Raw genomic sequence first — 15,489 nt, forward strand, 5'->3', positions numbered from 1 at the left:
CCGGCACTGCAGAGCCACCCCTGGGTTCAAGTTGTCATTCGTGGTCAATACCTGGTCTGGAAGTTCTACCCTGCAGCCTTTAAGGGCTACTGATCACTTTGCCAAGGCTTCTGCAACCTTCCTGGCAGTGTTCCAGTTCACTTCTTTGGCCACCTTTCTTGTTCCCATGGGGTACAGGAAATTTCTGGATTCTCTCATGATGCATGAATGCCAAGGGAATGTCAGGATTGCCACCTCAGACACTCACATGAATAGTACCATACCATCATTTTTTTCTTTTGACTGCAGCCTCAGGCTAATTCCATGAGAAAGCGCCCTTGTGGAGTTCCAGAGAGGGAGCGGGAACTAGACCCCTCTGCTGGGGACTTTCCTGTCTGCTCTGGGCTGCTGGAGGGTCAAGACACACGTCCCTGATCATTTGCTGCAATTCTTCTGCCTCTCTTCTTTCTACACTCCATAGGAAGATTGACCAGGATTTCTACTTCTTCTGTTGGAAACTCTTTTTCTGCCATGACTGCCTTCTTCCCCAGGGCAGTTAACCTCCCAACCTGGCAGTCACAGGCAGCAGTGGCTTCTCTATATGGTGGAAGGAACCCTGTGCAGGTTTTCCAGACTGTGTTCTTGGTTTGGGAGCTGCAGTGCAGTGAGGATTGAGGCTACTGCAGATGAAAATAAATGGATTTAATATGCTCAAATTATTATCCTCATTATCCATTAATTTTGACTGAACTATAAAGTAAAACTCATTTCCCCCCTTAGTAAACAAACTACACACACACCAAACCAGTTCGAACTGGAGCGACACAAATACATGTTTTTTAACAGGTTTTTCCAAAAGAACTAGATCTAGAGCATCAAAATCACCCGCAAACTGTACCTGAGCCTTACTGTAATTCATTCAGTTCCAAACCTTTTGTCTGAAGTCAGACTGGTGCAGGAAGCAGGTGGAGTTAAGACGCATACAGCTACCTTCTCCGTATATGGACCTAGCTGATTTGTTTCGCCCAGTGTCTTCTAAAATATTTGATTACAATCACCTTTTTAAAAAGTTACATTTGTTTATATACTTGGTACTCTCTTTTTCTCATGGCATACTTCAGGAACTGCTACCCTTTAAGTCTTCTGCTCACAGAACCAGCCAGAAAAATAGTTAGCAACTCTGAAGCAATCTTTGGGATTCCTAGGCTCCACTCTTGAAAGGGCACTGGGTCTATTCCCAACTGTTGCTTGGATGTTCTTCTAAATCAGGCTTGCAAATGAGCCACCTCTAGGATGAAGCCAGCCTTGAGATGCACTTTGTTTCACTTGGACACATTTTGGCTTTTGTGCACTTGAGAATATTTACATAACACAAGCAATCTCCAGTTGCCTCCTTTGAGAGGCTTGTGGACACAGTCAATGATGTGCTATGGGGACTGTAAGAAAGTCTCTGCTAAATAATAGGAAGGAGGGAGTGGCTATTTTTATCTGGGAGGACCAAGAAAGGATTCACTGGGAAATGATACTTGAATCAGAAAAGATGAGGCAAGCTTTGCCCAGAATCAAGAGACAGAAGACATTTTAGGAGAAGGCAGTGTCGTGGAAGTCAGACTAAAATATGTGTATAAAGCAAGGGGAAATTTCAAATTTTTAAAAAATGGGTATAGAAGGGGTAGTCAGCAGAGTCAGATACCTCAGAAAGAGAAAGTAAAATGTGTCCCAAAGAAAAATTCAGTTGAATTTATAATATGAATGAATAACCTTTGTTTCAGCAGGGAGTGCTGGGTTCTGTGGAGTGCACGGCAGGTTCCAGGGAGATGGGTCAGGACAGTGGATTGCTCTGGTTGAAGACAGGGAGATGAAATATAGACTGATTTTCCCCTGGGCTTAAGTATTAAAGGAGGGAGCTATATAGACTATAGCTAAGGGAAAGTTGACTGTCTTCTCAAAAATGGAGAGTGTTGAACATGTTTGTAGGCTTTGGAGAAGGAGCCAGTGGAGAGGGCAGTGTTGAACATACAAAATAAATGCCTAGAGCATCTTTCCGGGGGAAGAGGGGTATGGGCCCAGGCAGTGCTCATCAGTGCAGATACCAGCACAGAAATGATGGACCATCCAGTTGTTCTAAGAGTGGGGTTTGCTGAGCAGGATTTGTGGAAAGGCAAAGCATGAAGGACATGGAGAACACTGAAGGCAGAGAGTGATTGGAGCCATGGACCTTAGATCCCAGGTTCAGACAGGAAAGGAAGCAAAGTCGTGATGGGAAGGTTGACAAGAGGTCTCCCTGACAACATCTTACAGTGTATATTTTGAGGTCTGTATGTTGAAGCCTGTTAATTGCTCGATGCACCTAAATCAAATTTGGAGAACCCTTCCAGCTCATTCATGCCCACTAGGGTGCATTAGAACTGATTTGAGCAAAACAGAAGAAACAATCCACTCCCCAAGTGAAATGTAGTTCCCTGAGTTTTTCTCTACTTTTTTGAGTCATTAAAACACAGTCTTCTTCACCCAAGTCTTGAATAAGTTTATATTTCTGTTATTGTAAGTCTTCTTTGAAAGATGCTTGATACTTCATCAGGAGAAGGAAAGAACATTTGAATCCATAAAAGGTAATATTCATCTGGATGTTCAATTTGAGCTGAGCTTTATGGTCCCAAGTTCCTCAGGTTCACCCACACGTGTGAGCAGATGAGGCCACCTCACCAACAGCACGGACCATAAGACCTCCAGCCTCCCCAGCCAAACCTGGGCAGCCCCAGGAGCCTACTGTATGGATCTATGAACACTTCTAGATCCCTTGCCCACAGTCATGTTTTCTGGCATCCTCACAGCCCTAAAACCCATGTGCTGACAATGTGACATAGTGTTCTTTTCAGTCCCACCACGGCAGAGACAGAGAAATGCCCTTCCCTCACTCGGCCTGCCACTTTGTCACCTGGCTTGGAAGCAGAGCCCCACAGGGAAACCACCCCCTCAGCTTCTCTCTCTTCAAGGGCTCAGATGAGGAGGGTGGCAGACCCCATCTGATCCTCTTGTGTTTTCTCTCTCTTCCTGTATCTGTAGATACCCCTGTACCAGCTGTCTTCCTCACGGGCGTCCTTTCCTCAAGCAAATCTAACACTCAAAAAGATTCCCACATTCCACTGGCCCATCAGGTCATCTGGCAGGATTATTTTGATCTCATTCTAGGCTTACCCTGAAAAGCTGCTCAATGCATAACGCAGTTTGGAGATGCCTACAGGGTCTTTAAAGTTGGCCACTCCCCCTGCCTCTGCCGCCGATCTGCCTTGTGGGAAATCCTAATAGATATATTTTTTTCCAGATATATTTTGCTCATGTCTGAGAATTCTAATTTGAATATTCACAAATGTCTGTTTGTCCCTGATAAAAAAAAAAATTGTGTCCATCTGCTCAGGTTGTCATAACGAAGTATCCCAGGCTGGGGGGCTTAAACAACAGAAACTTATTTCCACGCTGTCTGGAGGCTGAACATGTGAGATCAAGGAGTTGTGAGGGTTGGTTTCTTCTGAGGCCTCTCTCCTTGGCTTGTAGATGGGAGTCTTCTTTTTGTGTCTTCACCTGGCCATTCTTCACCTGGTCATCCCTCTGGATAGTATTTGTGTCGTCATCTCCTTTAAAAAAAAAAAAATAAGGATACTGTTCAATTGGATTAGGGCTCACCCATAGCACCTCACTCTACTGTAATTATGCCTTTAAAGAAACTATCTTCAAAGTTACATTCTGAGTTAAATTCTGAGGGGTTAGGATTTCCAAGTATGAATTGAGGAGCACACACTCAGCCATAATGTTGGCTCTGGGGGAGTCAAAAGAAGGTGAGGGCAGTGAGGCAGGGCCTTATGTGAGACCCTGAGGGCCACTGGGTAAAGGGATTCCCAGTGGGTCCAGGGGCTGGCAGAGCTTGGTGGAATGTTCCATCATCCTCCACTGTGATCGAGCACAGGGCCATTGCGAGCAGAACTGAAGGTGAGTGGCTTCGGAAAATCCCCTGTGCTGTCATGCACTTTTATTAATTAAAGGCTTCTCAATGGTTTATCCACTTTGATTAAACAGATGATTTTATCTTTGCAACCACAGTGAACCCTGAGGGATGGGAACCAGCTGGTAGACAACTGCAACCTCAAGACACAAGGTCAGAAAGGCACAAGGTGTTCAGAAAGACCCGGAACGAGGAAACCACTTCATAGTCTTCGTATCATTGAAACTGTGGGACATAAAAATTTGAAAGGGTTTGGAGTGAGTGAGGAATGGTAAATGCAACTTGTGCCTGTAGTGTATTCTCATTTAAGAACTGATAAGTACCAGTGATAGCCCATTGATTTATTATGCCATCTTTATTGTTTTTAGTTTTGGGAAAAAAATCATATAAGGGTAAAAATTATAAAAGTTTTTATAAGTTCACCTGAGATCTTGCTGTTCAAACTCTAAACTCTGTTTTCTCTGCTAAGACTTTAGTTCCAAAATGGTACATGATAATGTGTAGTTGCTGGGAAGGGATATATGGTACACTTTTTACATTTTTTCATTTTATTTTTATTTATTTAGACACAAAGTCTTGCTCTGTGGTCCAGGCTGGAGTGCAGTGGTGCAATCATAGCTCACTGTAGCTACTCCTGGGCTCAAGCTGTCGTCTCACTTCAGACCCCATCTCCATCCCGGCCAGTGCACACTACCCTGCTGGGTTACTATTATTTTGTTTTTTGGTAGAGATGGAGTCTTGCTAGGTTGTTCAGGCTGGTCTTGAACTCCTGGCCTGAAGCAATCCTCCCACCTTGGCCTCCCAAAGTGCTGAAATTACAGGAATGAGCCAGCACACTTGGCCCAATACGGTACATTTTGAGACAAGCCCAAGATACTGTGGGGGCTGGGAGGAGTCGCATGCTTGAGGTAGATAGTCTTTATTCTGGTGTATGGCTCAGCACTTAAGAAACACATTCTTCATTTTTATTTCAGGATCAATGTAAAAACATCTTTCAAACATATTGAGTATTTTAAGGGATATACTACAGTTGGCTATTAAAAATACATTAGTAATGGTATACACCTATTATGGCCTTGGAGTACTAATCCATTATTCACTCATTCACTCAACAAATAATTCCTGAGCACCTTCTATACATTAGGCAGTACGCCCCCAGCCACGAATACAACAGACAAGGACCCTGCCCGCAGGGAGTTGATAGAATGTGAAGAGCTGGGGTGACAAAGTAGGAATGGACTGATGGAGGCCTCAGGAAGGGCAGTGCGGGATGCAACGAAGAGGTAGGCAGAGACTGGCTAATGCCTGGGGAAGGAAGCTCCTGAATGATTTCATGCCTAGGAGAGAGAGGTTCCCATTCATGTGTTTGAAAGATCACTCAGGCTGTTGGGCGAACAATAATTGTAGGCACAGAGAAGTGAGCTTGGAGACTGCAGTGGCCCAGATAAGTGGAAAAATAGTCCAGAAACAGAGTTGGAATTGGGAGTCTGAGAAGTGACATAGACAGAGAAGAATGTGTATGCCATCAACACGGGGGCAAGAAGAATTGCTCAGAACGTAAAAGACTGCACTAAGGAAATGGGCGTACCTAACAGGTAAAACTAAATTTGGGCCAAGAAGGCACTCCTGACAGCAAGGGCTACTTCATTCTGAAAAGGGCTACAGAAGAGAAGTGGGTGCATCTTCCCAGGAGGGCGGCAGGAAAGGGACTGGAGAGCCAGCCATAGGTTGAATGGCTGAGGTGTGCTTCTGCATAAAGGCAGGTGGCTAGAGTGGAAGAGCTGACATTGTCCCAGGCATTGATTCCAATCTGTGGCATTTTGTTGTGCCCACTGGCAGAGCTTCTTCCTCTTCCTATTGCGTCATCCAATATGGTAGCCACTAGCCATATGTGGCCATTTAAATTTAAATTCTAAAGTATTACATTAAATTAAAAATTCAGTACCTCAGTTACATAAGTCACATTTCAAATGCTTAATTGTCCCATGTGGCTGGTGGCTACCTCATCCGTTAGTGCAGCTGCAGCACACTTCCACTGTCACAGAAAATCCTGTCGGGCAGGGCTGCTATAGAAAGTTCTCACTCCCTTGGAGCAAACACCTCCAGGAATATTTCTGAGCACTGCCTGCTAATCTTAGCTCCACCTTGCCGGCTCTCTGTGGCTAACCCTTTTGTCCGGGGCTCTATGCTTGCTCTCTGCCTCCTGTCTTAGGCCACCTGTCCTACTCTCTCTTTCGTGCCCAGCTTGTCCTCCCCGGGTTGTAAATCCAGGTCCTCTCCTCCAAGGCTCCGTGCCATGCACCAGCCTATCCACTCCTAAGCCACGAACCAGTTCTTGGACTACCTTGGGCTCAGCCTTGGGCCCCATTTGCTAAGTCTAGCAGGCTGAAGATTCCAGAAGAGCCTGCGACCCAGGCTGACAGGAGAAATGACATGCCAGTGTTCGGGCCCCAGAGTGTGACCTCCCAGGTTTCTTAAGGGTGAGGGTTGATGTTTTCTTCAGAGGAAACAGCCCAGAGGGGAAATCGGACAGGGGAGAAATGTCATTCCCTGGGCCGTAAAGAAGTAGTTAGGGCCTCAGAAGAGAAACAATAAATAAAATAAAAGGCGCAAGAATTTTATGCTTTCTCTGTACTTCAGAAAGCAGGTTTCATATATATTTCAATACCCAGTGTGCTCAAGAATGGATCAGATGTGCACGTGCCTGCAAACCCAAAACACAGCTGGTAGGTCTAATTTTAGGTTTCCGAGCATTGGCACTGTCCCTCTACCCAATAAGCACTGTCTGATCTTCCAGAGCCTGCACGCAGAGCGGGACTCAGCTGAACTCACTGACAGTCCTGTATGTGAGCGTGACAGGCACTTTATTCTCGGCTCCCTGAGAGGGGTCAAAAGGCTATGCCCACTCAGGTGTGACCTCCCAGGACCAGGGGAAAGGGCAGCCCTTCCCACCGGCTCGCTCTGGGCCTCAAGTCGTTTTGAGCACCTCTAAAAAAGCAGTTTGAAAGGAAGTCTTATAAGAAAAAAGATAATAATACCCGGCTCTTTTGATGGGCTGGATGGGGTCGTTCAGAAAGAGAATGTCCCCGCCTAGAACAGGTGTTCCATGGAATATTACTCCACATCTTTCCTCGAATGATCAAGGAAACCAGGGTACTGGCTGATGGGAGCTTCTGGAGCCATGATGCTTGGGTTAGAATCTGGTTCTGTCATTTATTGGTTATATGACTTTGGGTGAGTTACTTAACTTCTCTGTGCCTCAGTTTCCTCATCTGAAAAGTGGTGCTAATAATAGTGAATGAGGTGATGTGTATAAAGCCAGAGAAGTACCTCACACAGAGCAAGCATTTCACAGTTGCTAAGGTGGAGCCAAGGGGCCCTCCAAAGTTTCACTGAAAAATCAACTTGCAAAAGATTAACTGGAGAAAAGGCATACTAACATATTTAACAGGTAAACACAGGAGCTTTCAGAACGAAGACTCAAAGATAGAGGGGAAAGTTGTCCTTCATGTTTTTGTGAGACGGAGTCTCGCTCTGTCACTCAGTCTGGAGTGCAGGGGCGTGATCTCGGCTCACTGCAACCTCTGCCTCCCAGGTTCAAGCGATTCTCCTGCCTCAGCCTCCCGAGTAGCTGGGACTACAGGCACGTGCCACCACGCCCAGCTAATGTTTTGTATTTTTAGTAGAGACAGTGTTTCCTTGTGTTAGCCAGGATGGTCTCGATCTCCTGACCTTGTGATCTGCCCACCTCGGCCTCCCAAAGTGCTGGGATTACAGGCGTGAGCCACATGCCCGGCCAATTGTCCCATTTTTATGTTTAGGTTTCACAAAGGATGGACAACCCTGTAGAAATGCAACTGGACAAAGAGGGTATGATCTAATGCTAATAGACTGAGTGGTGACACCCAGCAAGACCTGCCTTTCTAGATTCTTCTTGGCTTCTCTGTGCATCATTCCCTCCTTCTAGGAATGGGACAGGACTGTCTCTGGAATGGGAGTGGAGGTCTTATGACTGACAGTCAAACAAGGTAGATCAGATCATTTCTGAATGTCCAGTTTTTACACAGAAAGGTGGAGGGGAAATTAGAGTAATACTTTTAGGTTTCATGCCTAGCTTTGGGGAAAAGGGGTTCTGGTTTGTATGAGTCCACTTGGGAAAGAGGGAATTCCAATTTCTACGACTAGCCTTGGGGGAGAATAGGACTGAGAGACAGGAGGACAGGAGAAGGTCAAATAAAAAACGTTTGCTTCTGAGGATGCTTCTTTTTTGTTTTCTTGAGAGAGTCTCACTCTGTCGGCCAGGCTGGGGTGCAGTGGTGCAGTCTCAGCTCACTGCAACCTCCGTCTCCCAGGCTCAAGCAATTCTCCTGCCTCAGCCTCCCAAGTAGCTGGGATTATAGGCATGTGCCACTATGCTGGGCTAATTTTTGTATTTTTAGTAGAGATGGGATTTCTGCATGTTGGCCAGGCTAGTCTCGAATTCCTGAGCTCAGGTGATCCGCCTGCCTTGGCCTCCCAAAGTGCTGGGATATAGGCATGAGCCACTGTACCTGGTCCTGAGGATGCTTCTGAAGCCACTTCTGAGGTCTTCATTTCGGGGTATTGTTTTCTGAGCCCCAACAGTAACTATTATTATTTACTGAATATTCTGGTTTGAGGCACTTAGCACTGATAGTATCACAGCAAAGACAGCAAAAGGTAGTGGTTAAATGCATAAATGCTAGAGTTTGCCTTGGTTCAAAGCCCAGCTCTGTGAATTTAAGCAAGTTAGTTAAGCTCTTTGTGTCTCGGTATTTTCATTGATAAAATGAAGGTAATAATATAGGCATAATAATAGTATCTTCTCCAGATGATCATTAGGAGGATTAAAGGAGCTAATATATGTATATAATAAACACTCAGAAGAATGCCTGGTATTACAGGGTAAGAACTTGATAACAGCTAACTGTCATTATTATTATTATTATCATTATTATTATATGGATTTTCAACTTTCAAAGAGCACAGTAGTGTTCACTGAAGGTTGAAATGAGACTAAGCTTCATTTACTCTTGCTTTGAAGAATCTGAGGGAGCTGCGGGATCTTACAGGCCCCAATTCAGTTAATCAGCAAGTATTTGTAGACTGTGTACAACGTGTCCAGAACTGGCTGCTGTTGCGAATACCCAGTAGCACTGTGTAGGCAAGTTCTTGGGTGATGAAAGTTCAGACATTGCTGCTCATGCAGAGGTGAGTCTAGTCCTCTGCGGTTTGTCTAGGCAAGGCATCGCCAATGCTACAAATATTATGGCGTCTCCAAAACATCACCAGCCTCCACACCAAGAAGCCAAGAAGGAAGACTTCTGTCTCAGACCTTTGAAGATACCCCTAGTGCGATTCCCACTGGAGGCAAGGCTCAGACTAAGGAGGCAGAATATAAGGAGGACTCGTGGCATTTCTCAGGCCTCTCTGTACTGCTCTGGGCCTTCTCTTGTCACTTGGCTTCTTATAAATGGGGGAGCAATCCCCCGTGTGGGGTCTTTAAAGATGACCCCACACGGCCATGGGAATTATAGTTGGAGAGCATATGAAGTTGAAGGATAGAGGCTGGCAAAGGTCATGAAGAGCACCCTGCCACGTGGGGCCATATCGGAGTGCTAAGGGAGCTGACTCAACCAAGGTAGTGCAGAGTTGAGACAGAGAGAGAGAGAGATGAGGAGAGAGAGAGGACTCATGGACTAGTGCCTTTATTGGACGTCAGAAGGGAGTCCACAAGCAAAAGGTGTGAGGGGATTGCACTGATGGTGTTGATGTCACTAGGTCCCAGTCAGGGGAGCACAAAGTGGGGAATCTGTGGCCTGGACCAGCCTTAGCACACTGGTGCACCTGGTCACCTGGGCAATGTGCTCACAGCCCGTTTGCAAGAATGTTGAGGCATCAGGAAATTCTAAAGTTTGAACAATTGACAATATAATGTCTCACCATTGCCAGCCTTCTGTGTTGCAGAGATGCCAAGAGGGAGACAGGAGACTGAAGGGGTAATGATGGTGCCCTCACCCTCTTGAGTCCCCCTAACTCAAAGTCGTTCAGTGTCCTCGTCTCCATCTCACCCTGGGGAAGCCTCATCAGTGGCAGGTAAAGCAGCCATGAGACAGAGGAGGCCATGAAGGGCCCTTCCTCCTTCAGTTGCCTTGCTCTTGAGCCTGGCTGAGGCTGAGGAATAAGTGTGTGAGTCATGATAGCGTCTTCAGGTTGGCCTGTAACTCCGACTCTGTGAATAAGTGAAGTCCAAAGGCAAGAACGTTTGTTCCTGGTCTCTGTGGGGTCATGTTGGCCCTGGCAACCTTGCCCCAGGTGGGGCCTTCCTTCCTCTGGGAACAGCATTCGCTGTGGTGAGGACCTGCAACCTGGCTCCATCTCCTCCTCTTCAGAAGGTGGACAGGAAGAGGAGAAGAGATGCTTCTTGTTGCCCTTGTGAAAACTCAGCCTCCAGGCTCACCAGGGATAGAGACCTGTAGATTCCCATTCTCTTCAGGAGTTAGGGAAAATGAGGGAATGGATTTAGGATTTCACTTTCTCCAGAGGGAAAAAGGAAGGTCTTCTCAGAAATAGCATCCTTCTCGCTCTTTTTCGCCTTCAGTTGCTTTCAATTTAAGTCAATTAGACAGAAAATGAGCTCATAGAACCTACAGCTGAACACACCTGGGGTTCCTATTTACCTATTTATTATTTATTTGTCTTTTTCCCCCCTTCTCCCCCCAGCATCTTGTTCTTGAAACTTGTCTGGTTCAGCATTTCACTGGCTTGGTTAAGTATCTTGTAAGGAAATCATTTATAATAAAGCTGGTATGCTTGGGTTTATCATTTCTAAGTGCGGGTCAGGATTTAGTTCGCTATGTTAAACTCTCCATGCTGCATGTGATTTGTCAAGCTTTGTCAGGAACAAAAAGTTCCGGGATGTGCAAAGCAGGACTGCTTGGTTTCCATGGAGATACTTCTAGTTAGGCTATGGAAATCCTGAAAAGGCCAGAGGATGAGTGACAATACAAGGATTTAGCGGCTGATCTGAAGAGCCAGACTGAATTAATGAGATTTTTCACAGAGCGTTATTAGCAAGGCTAGCACCGTATGGCTCTTAGGCCCTCGTTTTCTCAGCTGCAGTCTTGGAAAACAGAAATGGAAAGATTTAATTGCTGTTTTTTAAACCCTTTAAGATTATTTTAACCTATAACATTTTAAGGTTGTAATAAAAAATGGGGTTCTTTTTTTTTCATCACTCAGTTACCGTTATTACTGTGTTTTTGGTGGCAGTTGCCCTCCATGTGCATGAAGATGGGAAATTCAATAGTACTTATTATATTGAGCAGTTAATTCCCACATACTGTGAACACATTACTGTTCAAAGTAGGTTATCTGGCATTCCATTTAGAGCTGAGGGAGAGATACCATGTCGCTGGCTTTATGTCTCCTAGGGCTATATTAATTATTTATTATAGACTGCTGATGTCAACCGCTAACTCAGGCAGGTCAGAGTTTGTACATATATCTAACCAATGTCTGGCTTTTGGGAGTTTGGATGTGGATTTCTGGAAACTAGCAATCTGTGTGTTTTGTGAGTTTAATTCCATGTGCTGCCACTGCCGCTGTTAACACCAAAAGGAAAGGAGCTAAGGAGTCTTCTCGGCCATCTTCAGGTAGCGGTTGCCTCCAAAGTTTGGGAGACACACTGTCAGAGGCCTCCTTCTCCCCCCACGGCCTCCCCGTCCTTGCCAACTTTTTTTTTGCTTTTGACATAAGTCTTGCTTTGTCACCCAAGCAGAGTGCAGAGGCGTGATCTTGGCTCACTGTAACTTCCGCCTCCTGGGCTCAAGTGATTCTCCTGCCTCACCCTCCTGAGTAGCTGGGACTACAGGCGTGCATCACCATGCCCGGTGAATTTTTGTAATTTTTTTTTTTTTTTTTTTTGGTAGAGAAGGGGTTTCACCATGTTGACCAGGCTGGTCTCGAACTCCTGGCCTCAAGCGATCTGCCTGCCTAGGCCTCCCAAAGTGCTGGAATTACAGGCGTGAGCCACCGCATCCGGTCTCTTCTCCCTTTCTTTGCAAGGATTAATACCAGAACTAATTCCAGTCCTTTTTTATTCCCCACAACTGTGGTGAACCCAGCTCTGAGCTTAGAAATTATGGGTGCGATTAGCTGGTTGCCTTTTCATTTCCCACACTTTCCCTGCGCAAACTCTCCATAAAATGTCAGTATCTGCCACTTCCTGAAATGAGACGTGCAGTGCAGGGAAAGCAGCTCGCCAGGCGCTGCTCTTGCTTGTTGGTTTGTAGAAGGGCACATGCCCATATGTTTCTGGGAGATGTAAAACCATCGTGTTGCTGCTGAGCAATCCACAACAAAAGCACATGCTGCCTGCATTCCCCAGATTCCTGTACAGTAGACTAATCCACTTAATCTCACTGTTAGCTTCCCCGGGCGGGAATTTCACAGTCTCTTTTGATTTAGTGGTTTGTAAAATCTCTGATTAAGTGCCTCTGCCCTCCTGTTATTGTCTCTCTATTCCCTAAATGATTTTGTGGGGAAGAAACCAGGGAAGTTGAAACAGGGGTCAACACACCCTCATCCTTACCTACTTACTCAGTTTTTCTTTATCATTCTTAATTGAATTGTTTTAGTTTTATGCACTTTTTTCCCCCTTGACTCTGCTGACATGTGACAGCATTTTGCTTCTTAAATTATAAAATACGCCCTTTTACTTTGCCAATTCTTGGTGGGTCCTCCCAGCTGTGCTAAGTTTATCTCTTGGAATCTAAGAATCCACTACTCTCCTTGTCTTTAGAAGGGTGGTGATGTGAGCAAAGGTAATGGAAACAGACAGACCTGACCTTGAGACCTAGTTCTGTCATTTGCTAGCTGTGTGATTGTGGGCAAGTTGCTTCACCTCTCTGGTCCTAATTTCCTCATTAAAAGTGAAGATTAAATGCTACAGCATATAGAAAGTTCCTAAGTGGGCCAGGTGCGGTGGCTTACACCTGTAATTCCAGCGCTTTGGGAGGCCAAGGTGGGAGGATCACATGAGCCCGGGAGTTTGAGACCAGCCTGGGCAACATAAGGAGACCTCATCTCTACAAAAAATACAAATAAATTAGTGAGGCATGGTGGTGTGTGCCTATAGTCCTAGCTCTTCAGGAGGCCGAGGCAGGAGGATCACTTGAGTCTGCTGGGTCAAGGCTGCAGTGAGCTATGATCATACCTCTGCACTCTAGCCTGTGCAGCAGAGCAAGATCCTGTCTCTAAAAAATAAAAATAATAAAAAAATAAAAAATATATATATATAAAGTGCCTACATGCCTGCACAAAGTAGATACTCAACAAATGATGATAGTAATAGCTATCATTCCTATAGGTGTACATATTGTACACAGCAGTGATTTGACTTGGGGCATTTTACTAAGTCCTTTGATGTGTGTTTTCCTGATGTCTCTGCTTAGATTAAGCTTCTTGAAGTTAAGAGCCCAAGCTTTCTATTTATTTTGTAACTGCTTCCTGCATTTACTTTGTGCTATTTTCCTGCCTGATTCTCTGCCTCTTAAAAATGCCTATCATCATCATAGCAATGCCCAAACTAACTCCAGTTCTACAAAAAAAGCTTACGTCCTTCTCATCAGAGTGTAGCAGGTACAAATTGCACTTTAGGATTTGGAAGTAGGAAACATGGCAGTTCATTATTTAAAAAAAAAAAAAAATAAGAAGAAATTACATGTGGCTCTGAGCTCCCACTATGGAAGTGGGAAAGAAGGGAGGGAGGGAAGGAGGGAGGGAGGGAGGGAGGGAGGGAGGGAGGAAGGAAGGAAGGAAGGAAGGAAGGAAGGAAGGAAGGAAGGAAGGAGGAAAGAAGGAAGGAAGGAGGGAGGGAGGGAGGGAGGAAGGAAGGAAGGAAGGAAGGAAGGAAGGAAGGAAGGAAGGAAGGAAGGAAGGAAGGAAGGAAGGAAGGAGATACCTGGAGGTATTTTCAGTTGTTGGCAGTGACTTTTTTTTGTTTGTTTTTGAGACAGAGTCTCACTCTGTCACCCAGGCTGGAGTGCAGTGGCATGATCTCAGCTCACCGCACCCTCCACCTCCCAGGTTCAAGCAATTCTCCTGCCTCAGCCTCCTGAGTAGCTGGGACTACAAGTGCATGCCACCATGCCCGGGTAATTTTTTGCATTTTTAATAGAGACCAGGTTTCACTGTGCTAGCCAGGATGGTCTTGATCTCCTGACCTCGTGATCCACCCACCTTGGCCTCCCAAAGTACTGGGATTACAGGCGCAGTGACTCTTAAGTTTACCATATGTGTCACTTGCTCCCATACGATCTCTATACTCGGATTATTGTCCTCTAGTGGGCTGTTTCCTTCCTTTTAGTCCCTCATACCTACCATGCTTGCACCAGTGTCTCAGACCAATTATGGCAGCCAGTCCATTAACTGTGGATCCCTCCAAAGGTATCCCAAGACTCCGTTTCCTCATTCAGTACCTCTGCTCCAGCACTAGATTGAGAAGGAAAGAAAAATTAGTGTTTATTGATCATTTCCTATATAACACATTTAAATGTGTTGCCTAGTTTAGAATCAGGCTATAATCCCAGCTCTTCCATTCCAAGCTGCATGACCTCAGGTGAGACACTTACCCTCTGCAAGATTCACCTTACCTCACCTGTAAAAAGAAGATGCTAAAAAAAAAAAAAAAAAAAAAATCAATTAAAATAAAAGATTCTTTGGTACTATTAAGCTTTGGCCCTTATCTTTATCCGCTCCTAACAACCTAATTTTCTGACTCTGTAATTTTATTTTTTCCATTTTTTTCTTCTCTGCTAGACAAGAAATAAACGGAAAGCCAATCTTCAGATAAACTAATCAGTGCTAATGGATGTTAATGATTTAAGGGGTTTACCCTCTCAAAGGGATTTGCATTTTAATAGGTAAATTCCATTTCTTAGTTCAAAACATATTGAGTGTCTAGTGCCTGTCAGATTAACTTTAACCTAAAATTTCCCAAAACATGCACCATGAAAAAGAGTTCCCCGGTCAACTAAATTTTTAAAATGCAATGCATCAACTTCTGCTTCTGCCCAAGATGAGATAAAAGGGCCTGAATTTATCCTCCTTTCTGAAACAACAATAGAAAAACATACAAAATATATGAAATAATGATTTTCAAGACTTCTCAGCAGGGAACAAAAGGCAATAATTCAGACAGAGCGTGAAGGGGAGTCCTAGGAGTACTCCAGCTTACTGCCCTGAGAAAACTTCCAGACTGCAGTGCAGGGAGGGGAAACCCAGGTAGAGCAGAGGAGATGGGGCTGAGGATGTAGGAGATCACCATGGCTGGAGGTCATGGGATGGCATTCAGAGAGAAAACCCTGGACATCTGCAAAGGTCCCGCATGAGTGCACAACAGAGTACAGACCAACACATGCATGTGAGGAAGCTACCCAAGAATGGGGCAAGAAAAAAAACCTGAAAGAATGAGAGAATAGTGCCTGACA

The 15,489-nt window shown here is 45.1% G+C and overlaps 1 long non-coding RNA gene across 1 annotated transcript; it reads right to left on the reverse strand.

Annotated features, from left to right (window-relative positions):
* Positions 1–783: 783 nt before the first annotated feature.
* LOC141410232 (uncharacterized) lies at positions 784–15,179 on the reverse strand. The gene is made up of 2 exons (XR_012434486.1): positions 14,381–15,179; positions 784–3,614 (listed from the first exon to the last, which is right to left on the reverse strand). It is a non-coding gene; the product is annotated as an uncharacterized lncRNA (long non-coding RNA).
* Positions 15,180–15,489: the final 310 nt, after the last annotated feature.

Source organism: Macaca fascicularis, chromosome 4 (assembly GCF_037993035.2).
Source record: "Macaca fascicularis isolate 582-1 chromosome 4, T2T-MFA8v1.1".
NCBI classification, from domain to species: Eukaryota; Metazoa; Chordata; class Mammalia; order Primates; family Cercopithecidae; genus Macaca; species Macaca fascicularis.